This window comes from Dermacentor variabilis, chromosome 3, assembly GCF_050947875.1.
Source record: "Dermacentor variabilis isolate Ectoservices chromosome 3, ASM5094787v1, whole genome shotgun sequence".
NCBI classification, from domain to species: domain Eukaryota; kingdom Metazoa; phylum Arthropoda; class Arachnida; order Ixodida; family Ixodidae; genus Dermacentor; species Dermacentor variabilis.
The window spans coordinates 41,888,381-41,907,913 of NC_134570.1; the positions used below are offsets into that span (position 1 = coordinate 41,888,381).

Genomic DNA, 19,533 nt, shown 5'->3' on the forward strand with positions numbered 1-19,533 from the left:
ACTGCACACGTGCGTGGGCGCGTGATGTACGTCGCCTGTGGTGCTGGTGCTTGTATAACGTCGTCTGACGTCAGTTGGAGTGGTGGTACTTGTCTAACATCCGCACCAGCTTCACTGCACATCTACCTTGACAGGGTAGAATGGAGGCAGACTTCTTTAGTTTCAATTGTTCCTGATCGCTTACAAAGCTGCCAATCATTTAGGCTTGCATTATAACGATTAGATGTCTTAACTTCACAAATTGCGTATTTTCGTGCAGAGATGAGGTTAAACTTTCCGCGTTCCAGTCAGTGTTTGCTAGGCTAAACGCCACAGAATGCTTACGCGTTAAAACAAAATAAATATTTATTGTACACGGAAAACGTCGTACATAACGAGGCAAAACATCTTTATAAGCAAAGAGATGTTTATTGTGATATATCTACTTTCAGTTTCACTCACACACCAATATGAGTAATACATGGGTTGAAAGCTAGTTACAATGCATTTTGTTTTAGAAAAAGGTTATTTCAACAAAAGACAATACGAACGCTAAGTCACAATTACGACAAAGTTCCACCAGGACGATAACATATACAAAGTACGAAGCATTGCATACATGGCACGTTTTGAAAGAAGTGTCCGAGTCCAGGCTCACTAAAATATAACCAGGTAGGCCCACGGAAACGCGCAGTTACACATAAACTAATTGTCAGATTACGCAACATGATGTTCAATATATACACTGTACACAATGGTTATGTAAAATGACTCTGTGACTAAAAATGAGGAAAGCTTCACGATTCTACGTGTCATCCTTGCGCAGGGGCCATATTGACATTCTTTGTACTATAGTAATTTTAGTATAATAATTCGGAAGTACATTTTTATATAATATGCTGTGTTTAGAAAAAGCTTGCTTCAACAAGAGACGACACGAATGCTGAGTCACAGTCATGGCACAATCCCACTAGGATTATAACATACAGGAAGTACAAAGCGCTGTATACATGGCACGTTTTGAAAGAAGTGTTCGAGTCCTCACTCATTAACATATTATGACATGGACCCACGGAAAGGTACAGTTGCACATAAACTAATTGTCAGATTATGCAACATGATGTTCAATATATACACTGTACACAATGGTTATGTAAAATGATTCTGTGACTAAAAATGAGGAAAGCTTCACGATTCTACGTGTCATCCTTGCGCAGGGGCCATATTGACATTCTTTGTACTATAGTAATTTTAGTATAGTAATTCGGAAGTACATTTTTATATAATATGCTGTGTTTAGAAAAAAGCTTGCTTCAACAAGAGACGACACGAACGCTGAGTCACAGTCATGGCACCATCCCACTAGGATTATAACATACAGGAAGTACAAAGCGCTGTATACATGGCACGTTTTGAAAGAAGTGCCCGAGTCCTCACTCATTAACATATTATGACATGGACCCACGGAAAGGTACAGTTGCACATAAACTAATTGTAACATGTGCAAAATTATGTTCTACGTATAGAGTGTACACGATGGTTATATGGTGCACACAATGATTACAGTGACGATGTGACAGAGACACTATACACAATTTTGAAATGATGTGCATGGGATGTGTATATACAAAAATGATCATGCATGCGGGAGCACACACACCGAAAAATCACGGGCGCCTATATTCTATGTACATTAAATGAGTACTTCTGATGGACTGTCTACAAGAAGCAGGCCAGTCGAAAATTAAGCCATACGCGTCCATCAGACACCGACAGGAAACGGTATGACCGCTGTCGAAGGAACTGTTCTTCTCCAAGGAAGAACAACTCCTCTGACAGCAACGACCATAGCTCAAAGTAAAGCCTCCCCAGAAGTGCAAACACAACGCAGCTACGATGCCCCGCAGCAACTGCCTCGCACTGGTTACGTCATAGACAAAAGACCCCCGCAGCAATTAAATGTCACGCAAAGCGGCCACGTAAGCAGCGACCAGATGTAATAAAGCGCTTAACTTGAAGGCCACGGAAGCCAGTATGCACGGCCCTCCAAAATATTCTGGCAACGATGCATTGCAGCAGCGCATATTTATTGGATTATTGAAGGGGGCAATTGGGGCACAGCGAAGCTGGGACAAGCTCCCCCCCCCCCCCACCCGAGCCTGTCACGAGTTGGAAGCACTTGCCACCCTAGACGTCACATGAAGTCGCGTAGGTGGCCAGGCAGAAATGACGCCGTTATCGCATCCCACGACACATTATTGGTACGTGCGAGGCGCGCTAAGGGTAACTAGAGGAAGCAGTAAGGCTGACGTAGTATCTACAACACGGTTTTCGAGAACGTCTGCATCAGGACATACCTGTTGTATGTGGCGTTAAAATGCCACGGCAGTAGAGCCAAATGCTGGCGCTTTTCAGACTTGTCCGCGATTTAAGTGCATGCCCGGTAATACGTAACAAATTTTCGTGCCGAGAAAATAGCAGGCGAGTTCACGCGCGGCACACTGATCACGCTATAACAGGCGGAGCAGAAATCGCAGAGCAAGCAGCCGGCAACCTACAGACACGGATGGGAACGCGAACCCACCGAGGGAGCGTGGTTGCCCAAGCGCCACGCGACAGACCAGTTCTATACTGTCCGGCCAGAAGAAGGAACCAAGATGGGACTGCAAGGACCTAGTAACCCGTAATTGTGGCAGTACAACGTGACAAACGTACCACACTCGGCCGCAAAATACAGACTGTGCTAAGTACCTTCTTTCTAATAGGGGCAAACCATACCTTTGAACATCTTACACATTTCGTCTTACATTTTCATAAATTGAGAGCCACACAGCGTGTTCTATGTGTGTTTAGGTAGAGTATTTCGACAAGACGGCGATGTGGAAACTTCCATGTCACTGGAGCCGATCTGTACGGCATGGCCACGAGACACCACTTTGTATGCCCTGCATAGTTTCTCAAGTTGCCTATGTAGATTTTTTCTCATAAATAAATTTTGTATCTTAATATCTTATAAAATGTCTCATCCGCCGCAATGTAGTGGTACAACTAGCACAAGCCTTTTATATAATTTACGCTTCAAGATAATTGACTTGCCATCTCGGCCCCGCGAAACGGTATGTCCAGCGAAGCTGTTGAAAACCACCAGTACAACTGCTGAGTGGGGTATGCAAGGCTTTATTGCTTTGGCGTAATGGTAGTAATTGCAATTTGGAGTAATGGTAGTAATGGAAGTAATGGTAATATAGGCACGCCGCCGCCGCTGGTCGTATTGCCGTTTCCTTTTCCCATTGCCATTCCTCGTATTCACATTCCTCCTCGGGAGTCCAAACTGTGCGTTGTGTACCCATAGCGGTGCTACGACAGCAACAGAATCAGTTGCTAGGCTTGTTACTTTAATACGAATTGCTAGAGGCGTCACTCCCCAAGTCGCAAGCTGCCGTCGTTTCGCGGCAACTTGCGCAATAGAGGCCGTGTTCTGAAACGTTCGCCTTCCGCGATAGTTTCGCCGCGGCGATAGTCACGTTCAATAAATCAAGCGATTGCTTATCCGTGACGTCAGCGTGCACCACGAATAAGTGCTGTCGAACGCTTCACATCGCGTGAGAGAGCGCACCGTGCGAGTGCAGAGCGGCTCGGGTGCGTTGTTTTCGAATGTAGTTGCTGCAGTACGGGTTCTGCGCACTGACTACGATTGGTTACGGCCACTTTAGGTAAAATAAATTGAGTAAGGAAGTGTGAAATGTTTTACTTCAAATGCATCAACAGATATCGCAGCGAAACAACGCGTGTAAGACGCCACCAAGAAGGCTACTATAAACTACCACCTGTCTTATCTCTTCTACACTCCACCACCAACCCAATGCCAAAAAAACACGGAGGAAGGAAAAAGAGAGGCGGGAGCATTACGTCACGCAGCCAGCCTTGGCAAGCGAACGCTCTGTGCAGCCACAGTGGCGGCCTCTCGCGTCGAGATCACGGAGCAAATTCGAGATTTGCCGAGACGTTTGGTTACCGGTAGTTTTTATTCGGTACGCGCTTGGCCGGCAGCTGCTAGCTGCTCAGATGGAGGCTTCTAATTGCTGCTCAGCCTCTGTGCCTGTATCTCGATCGGGTCGCATTTTTCGCAGGATGCTTGTGCCGCTTAAGCACTCACCACTTCTCTTATCATCATCATCATCATCATCATCATCATCATCATCATCATCATCATCATCATCATCATCATCATCCATCCCAATACTTTCACTCCCCTTCCCTCTTCCCCAGTGCAGAGCAGCAGACTAGAGCGCGCTAGCTCAGGTCGACCTCTCTGTCTTTCCTATCAATAAATTCAATTCAATTCGGTCGCTTCCTGCAAGGCATGTGTTCTGCACTCTGGGCGAGTTGTGGAAAGTTCCCAATCTAACGTTAGCGCATTTAGGCTACAGGCTATATTCTTCGGCCGAAGTAAAAGACCGTTGTGAGCAACAATAAGCGAAATGTATTCGTCACAGTTTTGGCCGAGGCCTTGCCCGTGTGTGCTTTGTCCTGTTATGCGAGCATTATTGATTTGAATTGTCGCTGGTTCAGTGGCATCTCACGCATGAGGATTTGCATGCATGCAATTGATCATATTGCGGGAACGGAGTCATCCTCGCAGGCCAAACGCGGTGGAGCTTATTGCCTCAGATGACGGCGACTCCCGCAAGAAACGGTGAGTTGCACATGCTACGTACGTGCTATGCGGTTCTCACATGAAACGCGGTACGTTGGCAATTTATCTGCTCCCAAGAAAAGCAGCAGCAACTGTAAACATCGCTTGTTCCAGCTTTTGGTGTTTGAGACCGATATACGGCCGCGCCATGCGGTCTCCGCGATGTTCCCAAGCACTGGCCCTTCTTCGAACGCTGCGTACTGCGAACACGAACAAGTGGTAGGTCAACGGACGCATACGAACTTATTACAAAACATTATGGAGTTTTACGTGCCAATACTACTATCTTATTAAGAGGCACGCCGCAGTGGAGGACTCCGGAATAATTTGGGCCACCCGGATTTCTTTAACGTGCACCTAAATCTAAGGACACGGGTGCTTTCGCATTTCGCCCCCGTCGAAATGCGGCCGCCATGGTCGGGATTCGATCCCGCGATCTCGTGCTTAGCAGCGCAATCGCATAGTCACTAAGCAACCACGGCGGGTAAAACATAACATGTATCGGCGAACAAAAGAGAAAGGGGTACTCCAATTCCAACTAAAGTTTGCTTTATCCCTCACACGAGAACTGACGTGCTTACAAAGCAGTTTTTAGTCTCCCTTTGCAAGTGAAGGATATGTGTGCTTAGCTTCTGAAATGACAACAGACATTACTATGCAATTTACTGCAACACGAACCGCTGCGCACGCTTACCGCAAAAGCAGTCCGCAGTGTATACCAAAGACGCGCACCTTGCGGAGAGGCTTGAAACATGTGCCTTCAACTTCCGTATCGCTTGAGACCCATCGTCTCTGATGCGGCTCGCCGAACGGACACGCATAGAGCTACACCGCGGTTCGATGCCACAATCCAGAAACTTGAGCGCGGCATTAAGCGAAAATGGCGCGGTGGTAGCCGTGTTTTTGTTTATTTGAAGAGTTTCGAATAATTTCGAATGTGTATCGAAAAAAAAAAAAATCTACCGGGAGCACTAAAATCTACCGCGCGCTCTGACGTTCTTATCGCGTGTTAGGCCGCCACAACGGATTCAATGGCGTTGCAGCATGTTCCCTCCTATTATTTCCTTCCTCCATGCCAAAAGACACCAAAAGACGCCAAAAAACGCCAAACGACGTGTTTGTTTATTCAATATATACCGAGAGCACCTATCGACACCATGACATCAAAATGACGTAGGCCTGAACTACTAGATGGCGCTGTTTATTTTCCGGTTTTGCTTTGCTAAAACCGCCGATCAGCGGTCGCCGTTGGCGGACGCGCGGCCAAGGCGATAGTTTCGCGGCAGGCGAAAGTTTCAGAATACGGGACCAGTAATCTTTACCGGGAAACGTATGCGGCGAGGGCTACGTCCTTCGCACTGTTTTCAGGAGTGCCGGATCATCAATTATGTGGTTCAGATGCTTGTTTTGTGCTTGTGCTTTATTGAAACGAATGCTGTTTTCTATGTTTTATGCGTGCTTCCAAAGAATGTGTGCACTTTTGGCTTCACTTTGCTGACTGCTTGAAGCCGCTGCCTTATTGGGGTACGAGCCATTGCTCCTGTTCTGCACTGCCGCCGCGATTGGCATATATTTTTGCTCACGGACGCGGACACTAAAAATGCCACCCACCAAGAGAGTAAAATCTTCGCTGTACAGAACGTGTATCGTCTATCGATAACACAAACTAAAGTAAAGGTCACCCAGGCGCTACCGGTAACCACTGTCGAACCACTACGTTTTCAATTTTGCGTTAGTAAGCGCTTATTTGTTTTTTTAATCTATTGCGCACTTTGTAGGAATTCATCGGACGAAAATGTCGACCAATTTCGCAGGCAGAACAGTCTAACTCAGCACCTTAATGTGGGTCGATAGCGAAGGCTTTGCAACCTAACACAGCACCTCCAAGATAAAGCTGTGAAGATGGAAGATGCGACAGACGGACATGTGACACACACCCGAGGCTTTTCCATGTGTGACTTTGGCACGAGAGAACCATGCCTGCGATCTTGCGCGAATGGTTAGGGCATTTGGCTGCTGTGCTGGAAGCGACAGGTTCGGTCCTACGATCGGTCATGCATAGCTTTACAGCATTACAAATCATATCATAAGAAGCCACAAACTAAGACAATACGGACAACAAAGGGGAAATTGCCTGTACTTATTAAGTGAATTAAAGAAATCATAGTATAATGCAAATGAAAGTGTATGGAAAAACAACTTACCGCAGATGGAGAACGATCCCACGTCTTCGCATTACGCTTGCGATGCTCTAACCAATTGAGCTACCGCGGCGCCGTTTCCCCCCATCCACTTTCTTGTGCATTTACGTTTTTGCTACTAGAACTAACCCTGGGAGCGTTACCCATGGCCACCACACGCAAACTCTCGCGGCGTATGTGGAACATCCTTTCTGCCGCAGGCGTGACAAGTATGTGATGGTTTTGGATGAAGGCAATTGGACAACAAACCCACACCGGCTACCTGAAGACCTAAATGTTCCTGGATTCAAGACTCTCCTTATGTAATGAACGAGAAGAAAGGGGGCTAACCGAGGGGCCCGATTTTTACTAATCATTTCATAAGAAGCCAACAAACAAAGACACCAAGGACAACACAAGGGATATTGCTTGTACTTACTGATCGAATTAAACAAATGATAAGTTAATGGAAATGAAAGAGGATAAAAAGCAACTTGCCACAGGAGGACGGGACGATCTCATGTCTTCTCATTAGGCGTGCGGTGCTCTACCAATTGAGCTACCTCGGCGCCATTTTCCTATCCACTTCCTGGGGTAGTTATGTTTTACTACTAGAATTAACTTTTATCGCGTACTCGTGACGCCTGCAGCAGAAAGATGTTCCATTTCCGCCGCCAAGGCTTGTGAGTGGTGGCGCTGGCTAACACTCTCAGGGTTAGTTCTAGTAGCAGCACATAAATGGACGGGAAAACAACGGGAAAGTGGACGGGGAAACAACGCCGTGGTAGCTCGATTGGTAGAGCATCGCACGCGTAATGCGAAGATGTGGGACCGGTCACCACGTGTGGCAAGTTGTTTTTCCATCCACTTTCACTTCCATTAATTTATAATTCCTTTATTTCAATTTGTAAGTACAAGCGATTTCCCCTGTGTTGTCCTTGGTGTTTTTGTTCGTTGGCTTCTTGTGATATTATTAATAAATATCGGGCCCCTCGCGGTTAACCCCCTTCCTACTCGTTGTTTGTAGCAATATAGGCAGACGTCACCGATTTTGGAGATATCTAACTCGCGGTGTGTTGGAGAGTACGCGAGCGCGTCACAACGTGGACGAAATCGCAACTCGACTAAAGATACGAGGCACAGAAACGTTACTAATGATAATTGAGAGCGAAAGGTCGCCTGTGACACGCGCGTATGTTGATGTTGGGACGTCACATTCGTCACATTCAAAGTATGCGGTCTAATACTTCGAAAATTAGCGGCGCTAAGTTATGGACTACTTTTCTTTATACGTTTCTTAATTTTTTTAGTATTATTGCGACAACAATTAGCAATTATGCGTATATTCCAGGCGCATTCGTGCGGGGGCAACTGCCAACGCACGACGAACCGCCTACCGCGGTCTTCTATGGTCACGTTAACTGCGTCATGGCGTACAGAGTAACGTGACACAGCAAGAAAGGCGCGACGCGAACAGTGGCGGATGAAGGTATTGCTGCTGCTTGTGCGTAGCGACTGTGATGACAATGTTCATCGTTCTCATTCGTACCCTTCGCGTCGTATCATAGTCATTCGTATGGCTCTCACTTGTCAGAGCAAGGACAATAACATTCACTGAGCTCATTGTGCCAATCCATCGTATGGATTACCGAGAGATATCCCCGGCGGTTCAACAGGGATTCCGCGAAACCGCTACACTTCAGTTCTGAGTTTCCAGAGAGAGAGAGAGAGAGAAAGAGAGGAGAGGCAGCAAGGTTAACTAGATGCATGCCCAATTTGTGCCCCTGTACTGGGAAAGGGATATCAAGGGGAAAGAAGAGCGAAAGAGCACTAGTTGCGCGCACTCGTATGCGCAGCAAGTCTCTGTATACGTTCGCAGAGACCTGTGGACTTGGTGTACTGCAGTAATGCCCTCGTTGCCTTCTGCGCCAGACAGGCGTACGGCCATAGACCTGCGCATGAGCTTCGTTTAAAGTCTAGCCGGTTTCAAGGGGTCCTAAAATGATTCTGACGATTTTGTACAGAAGTACTGATTCGTTAGGGTAGGTCCTTCTGATCGTTATGTGACAAAGTTTAGCGCTCCGCGAAATGTGTGTAATTTGTGATATGGTTTTAAAAATGTGCATTCCTGTCGAACGCAGCGGCGCCGCTCCCCTGAGTTGTCAACCACCTCGTTGCAATCTACGCGGCTGGGGCGCGCGACGTAAGTCGGGCGAGCTATCCGATTGGTTACACAGCTAGGTTGCCGCATTTGCAATTTTTCCAGCCTAATAGTGAACAAATGTTGTTCGTAATAGTTGGAATGTCACCCATTCTAGGGTGGAAGGTGTAAGCCTATAAGTGCCCCTAGCCATCCCCTTTGCCTCCCCCCCCCCCCCGCGCTCTCTATGTCTAGAGCTAGAGGCAGCACAACAATGTCGCAGTAGATCGGGAAAATTCGGCGGTGATTGTACCAGGAAGTGAGGACAGGCCTTTCGGAGTGCGACTAACTCATCAATGGCTTAGGTAAGATAAATATGGCGCTTTCCCCTCTCTATTTCTCTCTCTGTTTATTTACTTTACATTTATGGTGACGCATGCATACTATCGAGCATACAGAATCTTAAACTGACGGCGAGCCGCGAATTTATGATAGGATGACCGACGACTGAGCTCGCCGCTACCCTTGTCATTTGAATGTTTCGATGCGTATTTGTGAACAAGTTGGGCCTATAAAGAATTTCTTTGTTAAGGAGAATATTATGTTTCTCTGGTAATAAGATTCCTTCGTTTTGGAAAGCCTGTCTGTTCTTTGCCACTAAAGAGTTAACAGTATCGTGTAGAAATACTAGACACGGCACAATATCTTTATAGGTGAACTTTTCATTCTGGTTCTCAAAATTTGTTCTCATTTAGACTTCCGGTGCCAAACAAGTCGTGCGCATACGGTTCAAGTCCGCACGTGGGATCTCTCGTAGAAGGCATCCACGATCGTAAGGCTTTCAATGCCACTACATTAAGACCTATCCTTCCAAGATGCTACAAAAGCATATAGGTTACATATAAATTTGTGTGGCTCTTCTCGAACATTATAGAGCAGAATACTGACCTCACGCTCTGTGAAGAGTGGGCGAAAAAGTTTGGAATTCTTCGTCGTGTGGACTCAGGCCACTGCAAAATCTTTCATCACAGGTATTTGAGCATAAGGCACGCTGCGCGCGATTGCAAAAGCTTAAAATCTGAGAAACCCGTTAACTCTGGACGACCAATGTTTTTTTTGGAAATTATGTTCGTTAAAAAAAATATGGTTAGTACTTTAACTCGCGTATGGGAAGCTCATGCCTTAAGTTCATCAGTGAAGCGGAATTTTCGCGCGCACTCTCGTGGATCGGACGGCGATTTCCTTTTTCGGGATTCCAGCCTAGCCCGCATTTCTTTTTTTTTTCTGGTTCGCAAACAGTTGCGGTTAATTGCACGTGCCTCACGCAGTCTTCTCCGTCTACATTTCTTTTTGTTCACCTTTGAAGTCCCATTGTCCTTCGAAGCCTTAGCTAGAAGCCCGTCTTTGAGGCCATGTGCTTTTTGTTCAGCACAGTTCGAACTCATTCTTTCCCTTAAACTTTTCAATCGGCCTCGAGAGCGCCATTTCCGACGCCTCGAGCAAGAAGACGCGGCGGATATTGCACCGTCAAGGCGTAAAAAGAAGGAATGGCCGATCGTTTATTCTTCAGGAGTGTGCGGCGGCTGAATGGGGTGCGTGGATATTAAGGTACAGAATGGCAGCCGGCTTGACGGGTTTAAGAATGTCACCAGGGATATTGCCATGCTGCGCAGAATGGATCGACGTGTGCGTTGGTTGGCTAATGATTTTGACTGCTGTGCTCAAAACATACAGGCGGCACGCTGAGTTCGCATTCGTGAGCAAGTGTAAATGTCGGTTTACGTGGCACTTGAACAAAAAAAAAGTACGCACTAACATGTCGCAGCTTTCAAGCCAAGAATCCTGACGACAGTAAGTGTTCCCTTCAAAAATCGCTAGAGAGAATTTTGTTGCTCGTGTATACTGGAGCTGCAAGTACTGCGGTTCATCTATCGCGGGAACGACGTGTGGTGCATGGATTTGCCTAAACTTTACATTCTAGCATCGAACGAGTTTGTTGTAAGTTCAACAATTTACTGCATTAAAGATTGAACATTTCTCAATTATTTTACGCGTGTCTAGTGTGTCTTTGTCTTATGTCTAGATAACTGCGCGATCGCTTAGAAATTACAAAAAAAAATACATCAAATGTATTGCGAACTACGCCCCCAAACACGATGATTGTAGAATTTCATGTGCTACCTGTCATTTACATTGCAGCCGATTTTTTTATAGAATAAGCTTTATGCTCCACACTGCGCTGCGGCCATTGGTCTCTGATAAACGCCGGCCGCGTTCTCCATCGGGCACATATCGAAGCGCTTTGAAGCGGACAGCGTTTCTCGAGACTCGCTGGCCTCGACGCCCGTGCAAAGTGCGGAGAGCCACGTTGTACTTCCTTCAAACCACCAGCGTTCTCATCGCGATACACGTGCTTTACGACGGATTCTCGTCCTTGTGAAGCAACTGGGCAATAAATATAAAGATAAAGAAAGCTGAAAAGAGAGATGCATCACTAGTGAAAGGCGAGCTCAATTGTCTTTGCGTATGGCCCGCCCGTTGCCATCGCGTGTACATCGCATGCCGGGCTTTCAAACAGATGGCGCTGCGGACAGAGCGCTTCTCGCTCATCCCATGCTGCATGTAGGTTTCATCTTCCCCGAGAATAGAGGAGGCATATGTGAAGGTTATTCAAGAGTTTGCAGCAGTTCTGCAGGTGACGGACGAATTATTTTAACGTATTGCATGAACCTGGTTGCAGGTGGTCTCTGTTCATATATCCAATGCAAAATAAAGCGCTTACAGTTTTCGCAATTTCTGAAATGTTTCTTTCGGCGAATGCATTTGAGACGAGTCTGTCACTGAAAGTTACCACGACCTAAGCGATGCCTTAAGAGGCCCAGCAACCTTGAAAGACTTACTTCTAAAGAGCCAACGCTCACATAGGTCTTGAAGGTTTGGGAGGGGCCGTTTCAGGGGAGGTTGGCTTTCCGAGGCTAGGTGTCCGACGTCACCCTTCCTTCTGGTGTTTTTCCTTTCTCAGTCATTTTTACCGCGGGACACTAACGTTTATCCCGGATGCGAGTCGTAACATTGTGTAAAAGCGGTTGAATCTTGCTCGCCAAGGCACTTCGTTTTCCTGCAAAGGGCTCTTATACTGTGATTTTGTCTAGTATTTGATTTCTTCATTTCTAGGAAAGACATGTCCGTACGCAACTACTTGTTCGTAGACGGCCGTTAGTCTCCTGCAGCGGGAACAGTCGTCTCGCCAAGCTACGAAAATATTAATTTTGAGTGACTACTGCTCCCTCCCACATATAAAAATTTCATAAATTGAAATGATAAACATCTGCATTTTCTCGATTTCGCTCCAGGATTCTCCTTACATAACCTAACGTGGCATCATAACATAAGAGTAGCTGAGCTAAAAGTTTCAAAGGTCTTTTTATTTTATCGATAGTTACCATTTTCGAGCGACTGCTCTCACTCTGCATCACCCGCGCAAAATGCGTCAGCTTATTTTCGGGGTGTGTGTTCATTCAAATAGCGCATATGCCAAGCTGCTTCAGCAGCTTTACAGTTTGCCTGCATTGTATGAGGGACGAATGCAAGTATTTTCAGCCTGCCTTGTGGAATCTCCGGCCCAGCCGGAAAAGGATGCTACTGTCATACCGTGCATTTTCGATCAGGATCGAACCCGCTCGCAATCATATATACGCAAGCTGCCGTAGGGAGCCAATCGCTGCCATGAAAGTTGAGCCCGATCGGGCTTGATAGCAATCAAGAATGCGCAGCGTGACGCCTTTTCGCCACTACAATGACCGAGTTGGTGAGTAGAAGAAGTTGTGACTAATTTCATGCCTCATTCGATTATTCAAAATGACGGTAGTTAAGTGCTACCCTGCATCCCCCATTTTCAACCGCCACACAGTTAAAGCGAATTGCTTTCTTTTGCTTTTTTCTCAGTGCAGAGTAGCGAAGTGGATGCTTGCCTTCCAGTTAACCTTCTCGCCCATCGTATCCCACTTCTCTCTCTTTCTCTCTTCACTCATTTTTTATGGTGATCGGCAGCCGCACTTTTCCGCCTATGGAAAAGCGCGCGCACTCAGGCTACCGAATTACGGCGCCCTTTGAGTTGTGGGGCAGCTTTGCGGCGTCTGAAGATCGAGATACGAGACTGTGGTTGGTGCTAGCACTGTGTCGCGTTTCTCGTCAGCTTCGGCTGACGGTTTCGGGAAGCGTCCGTCGCGTAATACAGCTGTGCGTCCGTCGTCGAGACGCAGCGGTTCGTTTGGACGGCACACCACAGCTTCGCTTAAAGCTTCGAGATCCACGGTATACGTGGTATCTGCAGGTTATTTAAACCAATGGGCGGGGGAGTATCTCGTCTCCATGGAGTAGCTAGGCCAGCAGAGAAGAAAGCAAATTTAAGTAGCTGTTGCCACGGGATCGTCGTATCGCCCGTATAGTATACATATAGTAATTAAGTACTTATAGCACGCCCAATGGGGGCGAAATACAAAGACGCCCGTGTCTCGTGCTTCGGGCGCGCCGTAATGATCCCCTGGTGGGCAAAATTCACGCCGAGTTCCCCACTATATCGTGCCTCACAATCCAAGTCCTGGTTTTGGTACGCAAAATCCGTGAACTTATTTGAAGTATAGCACGTCCATTTTTCTTTATTTTATTGCTAGCGTGACCTATGTTACAGCATACGCTCATATACGTTTCATTGACCAGCGCGCTTGATGACCGGCTAGAATCAGTCTGTTAATCCAAAACCTACCAAGTGTCAACGCTTTTGAACCTCAGTCAATTCAATTTTATCACAGTATCCTGTAGGATAACGCGATACTATCAGAGTGTGCGTGAAAGTAATTCATGCGGCTTCTTTTCTTGTTTTATTTACGCCGTAAAAAATCCAAATTATGTTGTAATTAGTCGGCAAAAATGCCCTGATTTGCATGTGCAAAGTACACTACAATGACATGCTATCGGTAGTTTTATATATCTCCAGGATGCCCATTTGCCACGATACAGACGAAGGTAGACGATGCAGCAACGATGGCAACAGCTCTTCTTTCGTAGCCCACTTTCGACACGTGAAACACTTCGACAATGGCACGTTCGCGCTAAATTTTCTCCTGTCTACAAGCGGTAACATCGCTTAAGTGGGAGTACATATTTGAGCTCGAATATTCTTTTTTTTGCCCACTCAAACTCCATCGAGACAAGTATCCAATCTACCCCGGGAGAAAGCAAAAATGGTCGCATCGCGCTTCTGGACGTTCTTATTGAGCGTACCGACAAAGAGTTTGCCACAAGCGTGTACCGTAAGCCCACGCATACTGGGATGTACCTCCACCACTAGTCAACGCACCCCATCGGACACAGGGGGTCAGTAGCCTCAGTACTTTTCTACCGGGCCTTCCGTGTATGTTCTAGTCCCAAGAGACGACGCCACGAACTGAATATATGCGTATAAAACAGGATTTGAGCAGTGAGGGTTACCCTCGCACTCTACTGACCCAACAGTAGCGTGAGGACTCCGCACCTATCCGTCAAGAGGCTCCTAAGGAGAAAAAAATGCGTTGCGTGGGGTAAAAGTGAGCTACTGGCCAGGATTTTTGATAACTATGAGGTATGTATGGCTCATGATCCCTCCAGAGAGCTTTGTGGCTAGCTAGTGCGCGAGAAGAACTCCATCGAGCGTGACCTTCATCCAGGCGTTATTTATAAAATTCCTCGTAAAGAGTGTTATGCAACCTACTTCGGTGAATCTGGCAAATTTAGGAAAAGAAACAAGCAGCGCCGGTACGATGTGGCAAAGAGAAACACGAGATCGAATGCGCTAGTCCAGTTTCACGAATAAGCAGACCAGGTCATCAAATGCGACGCAATAGCTAGCTCTCATTGCCAGGGGGAAAATCCCTATCTACGCGCTTTATTGAATCTTCGCTTCACTTTAGTACTTTGGGGTCACTCAGCAATTGCGATATTACATAAGGGTTGTGTAACAGATATAAAGCAAATTAAATATACAAGGAAGAAAGGTCTAAGTACACGTTTGCTCACTGTAAACTACGGTAGTTATACAGTTCAAAAATGTGGATGGGCAGGTGGTTGTGTTGATGTCGTGTGGAAGGACATTCCAGTCCGAAGCTGAGCGTGGAAAGAATGAAGAGGCAAAAGTGGTAGTTTGCGCACGTGGCCAGGCGACTTGAAGAGGATAACCAATGCAGAGTGAAATGCGTGTCGGAGGACTGATGTAAAGGTGGATGATGAAGTAAGCTGTAAAGAAAAAGAAAATCTGATGGAACATCTACATATAAGGCCACGACGCCGTCAAGCCAGGGTTGTTAGGCCGGACTCGTCTTTTAACGATGATATACCGGCGTTTATAGGAATAGCATGAATGAATGAATCATGTTGCACGATTTTGTACTGATTTTAGGCGGTTTGTTAGATATTTTTGGTTAAGGCTCCAGGGCACAAAGGAATATTCCAACTTAGGGCGTACGAGTGAGTTGTAGGCAAGCGATATTAGATGTGGTGGAGCGTGACGTAGATGAAGTTTTAAGAATCGAAGGGTTCTATTAGCAGATGATATGAATTTAGTGACATGCGCTTGGCAACGTTAATGCTATCGTTAACGCTGTCGTGACGCGCGAGTTTGTGACGCGCGAGCTAAAAGGACAGGATTACATTTTCGGTCAAATGACACGTGTTCGCATTTATTAGGGTTTAGTTTCATGAGCGATTGGTTACAAGCATACTGGACGCAATATAAGTCACTGTGGAAAGCTAGGTGATCAGAGGAGGTATTAACTGTGCGATAGATAACACAGTCATCGGCAAAAATACGAATGTTAGAGGGGACATGCGTTGGTAGGTTGTTTATATTCAAAATAGGAGGGGACCAAGTTCTGTCCCTTGCGAGAGGCCTGGTGTTACTGGAAGGGAGCTAGAGGGTTGATAATTAACGTGAGCAAATTGGTGGTGGTTAGCCAGAAATTCCTTTATCCACTGCAATAGGTTAGGATGTAAGTTTAACCAGCACTGCTTAATGAGCAAGGTGTTTGAAAGGAACCTTGTCCAAGGCTTTCGCAAAATCTAGGAACATTGCGTCTGTTTGAAGGTTACACTCAAGGTTCACATGCAATTCATGGATCAAGATAGCTAATCGTGCTTCACACGTATCGTTCTTAGGGAATCCGCGTTAAGAAGGATGAAATAAATTTATACAGTCAACAAAATTCATTACGCGAATATACACGACATGCTCCATAATTTTGCCAGGGCACTTGTCAAAGTGATGGGGAGTAATTAAGCGGTGATTCTTTGTTACGTCAGCTCAAGATCGGAACGACCTTCCCCACCTTCCAATCGCTGGGTATGCTACCTGTGGAAAGGGATTGTGTGAATAGCAAACTCTGATAATAACGCTCGGTTGACCTCTTCTTGCAGCTGCGACTGGTGTTATGTGCGGAATGGACGTACCCGGTTCGTCTCATGATAAGATAATTCCACATGCAGACAACACCACACACGAATAACAGGACGCGGCGCAACCTACTAGATACCTAACCACGCTAATAGCGCCATCTTCGCGGTACATAAGCAAGGACTACGCATCTTCGATGTTTTTATGAACCAGGGCGCTGTAGGGTGCTCGCGACGTTATAGTTGGTTTTCCTTTATTTTGCTGGTTTTGACGATTGTTTATTTCTGCTTCAGTGTATTTGAACTACAAAACCACTGGCTCACAACTACGTGAACCAGCAACAAATGCTGCTTTGTGTCTCCATTCGTGCTCGCGAATAACGTAGATACGGAGCAGTTTATAGTGTAAAGCAAGCTGTCAATGTAAGGATACGCTGCGATACTAGCCTGCCTGTACCTGCGGTCGCAGAACATTTCGGGCGCAGTTATTGTTGTTGTCAGCCTTTGACGATGTCGCTCATAACCACTAGGGAGGACTGGCCAAGACTTGGGTGGTTAAGGCCGAATCAATAAAGTGCTTACATGTGTTGCTGTTGTCGCCCCACGCGACAAAAAACATGACAACAAATACGATACCCCATCACGTGACCTTTATATTACTGTACGCGGCTCATCGGCCTTTTTTGCAATATTGAAACGCAATACATTCTTTTTATAGCAAAGTTATTCTAGTAACTTACAACGCGCAGGGAAATCTTCGTTTACTGAAAGTAGGAAAGTGGCACAGCTTTCGGGGGAAGGCTTGCGGTCATGGCGGCCTTCTAAAATCCAAGTCGCCACTTTCGCTGGTGTTGTCCATTGAAACATCGTGCTTAGGTGCTGGCTTACAGGTATTTGTGTCATAAAGGTGCGTACAGCAGCGTACATTCATTGCAAAACCCTTCTTTATTTTCAAAAGTGGCTGGAAAGGTCGAACGCGGAGGTTTTACGATAGTTGTACTAACTCCTGCGAAAGCAGCCCATCGTTCTGGTTTCCCAATTCGCGAGGCCGGCTTTCGGCATCGCTCTGACTTCTCAGTGTTGCGGGCATCGAGATTTCTAGTTTTTTTTAGAGATCGCTGATATTGGAGTTGCTGCTCGAAAATTTTCTACGTGCTTGTGGAACTAACTGCGGCAGGCATAAACATTTCTGAGGATGAACTCTTCGTTGCACTATAAAAGCTATGTTCCTAAATATCAGTTCTCGGTCGCTTCAACACATGGACACCTTAACTAGCACAGACAGGTGTTGCACTACATTGAAGCAAGATTAAAGAGAGAAAGAGAGAGAGAGAGCAAGGACAGGAAAGGCAGGGAGGTCAACCAGACGAGCACCCGGTTTGCTACCCTACTCTAGGAGTTGGGAAAAGGGGAATAGATGGAAGGGAAGCAAGATGAAAACACCAAGAAAGGCTACACACAATACAAGGCTCGTATCGCTCGTATCGTGTACTTCCCTTTGTCTTTCGTCCGGGTTGCGCTGCCCACCCCTAGGAATATGCTCAATCACCAACTCGCCCAGCTTGCCGTGTTAATACACAATACAACACAATTCACACAAATAGCGTCACCACGGCCATCAACACTGGTAGGTTGCTATCGTTGTTGTTGCCGTCGTCGTTGTCTATGTCGTCTTTGTTGTTTCAATTGCACTATCCCGCTACAAAAGCCTCCGAGCTGGAATACCTCTATGTCGGACTCCAAGATTAGCCATAATGACGGCAGGCTTGTCGCACATGGAACCGGTTCCCGCCGATAACGGGGCAGGCAGTTTACATTGATGACACGTCGTAACGACAACGCGGTAGAAAACTTTCAAACATCCTAAGCAGTCGTCGAAGCTTCTTGGTCGCTTTCCAAGCCATAAGAAAAGTTACGCTTCTTTCGAATGCACCGATATGCCTCCGGTCTGACGAAACTTTCAACACTTCCCAGAAAGAAGGAACTTTTTTCGCGAGAACGCCCAAGTCGTGTTCAAGGGTTCGCACTTCATAGCTTGTCTTCTCCTCGTATTATGCAGCCTATGACAGACCTGCATTTCTACGTCTGTGCCATCTGTCCAGATTATTTTCTGTTCTGGTTCGTTATTCGCTTGGGTGTTTATTTTCACGTGTCGGCTCTGCAATTGACTTGACAAGAGCACGGACGTATACGAGTCGCTTCAAACGCGTGCCACAAAAAAAAATAATTATAATCAAGCCGCGTCGCGTTCTCATCGAACAGCGTTCAGAACAGCTGTGTTGAGACGGTCCTCACCTTTAAGGAAAAGTTTCACAGCAACTGAGGCGCAGTTTAGCATGTAAAAAGTTCAGATCCCCCACTGAAAGACAACGTTTCAATTTCTGGTGTTGCTTGCCCTTTCAAAAGAAGAAAGCCAGAAGGCACGTGATTCTTCCATGATTTGAACGCCTTTATTTGGACAGCAGCAAGATTTCAGCGTGGGCACTACCAATTAAGAAGTGGAATTGAATTGAATTCTGAGGTTTCACGCATCACAACCATGAATTGACTATGATGCACGCCGTAATGGGGGACTCCGGGTAATTTTGACCATTAGGGGATTTTTAACATGCCCCAATTCACGGGACATGAGCGTTTTTTGCCTTTCGCTCCATTCAGAATTAAGAAGTGGCGGATACTGACTGAATGGCGGTTAATAAACGTAGGGACATTGATAAAGGTTGTGGCAGAAAACAATGTTCAGCCTTCTCAGGTGCATTTTCGGAAGACGTGGAAATGAACTTCAATATAATTTCTCATTGATAAGTTTAATACTAAAAGGTTGATTGGTGGAAATTTGTTATGCAGTGAACTGAGCATTGTGATCTGTCATGCAAGTAGTGTCCGCCTCTTCAAGTAATACACATGAACAAATCGAACTACTGCACGCACGCCCCTCCTCCCCTTCTCCACGCGCACGCACGCCCACACACGTACGCAAGGTATATGCCACCAACTTCAAGAACATGCTGAATGATGAGTCGAAATCTTACGTGACGACTAGTTAATACGAACATGGATACAATGCGCCAACTTCAGTGACACTAACCAGAGAGTCTTTGTTTGGTTATTACGGC

General features: G+C 46.2%; 2 non-coding genes across 2 annotated transcripts; both read right to left on the bottom strand.

Moving 5' to 3' along the window:
- Positions 1 to 760: 760 nt before the first annotated feature.
- LOC142576919 (U6 spliceosomal RNA) lies at positions 761 to 866 on the bottom strand. Its single transcript, XR_012827026.1, has one exon. It is a non-coding gene; the product is annotated as a U6 spliceosomal RNA (small nuclear RNA).
- A 285-nt stretch (positions 867 to 1,151) lies between these two features.
- LOC142576918 (U6 spliceosomal RNA) lies at positions 1,152 to 1,253 on the bottom strand. The gene has a single exon (XR_012827025.1). It is a non-coding gene; the product is annotated as a U6 spliceosomal RNA (small nuclear RNA).
- Positions 1,254 to 19,533: the final 18,280 nt, after the last annotated feature.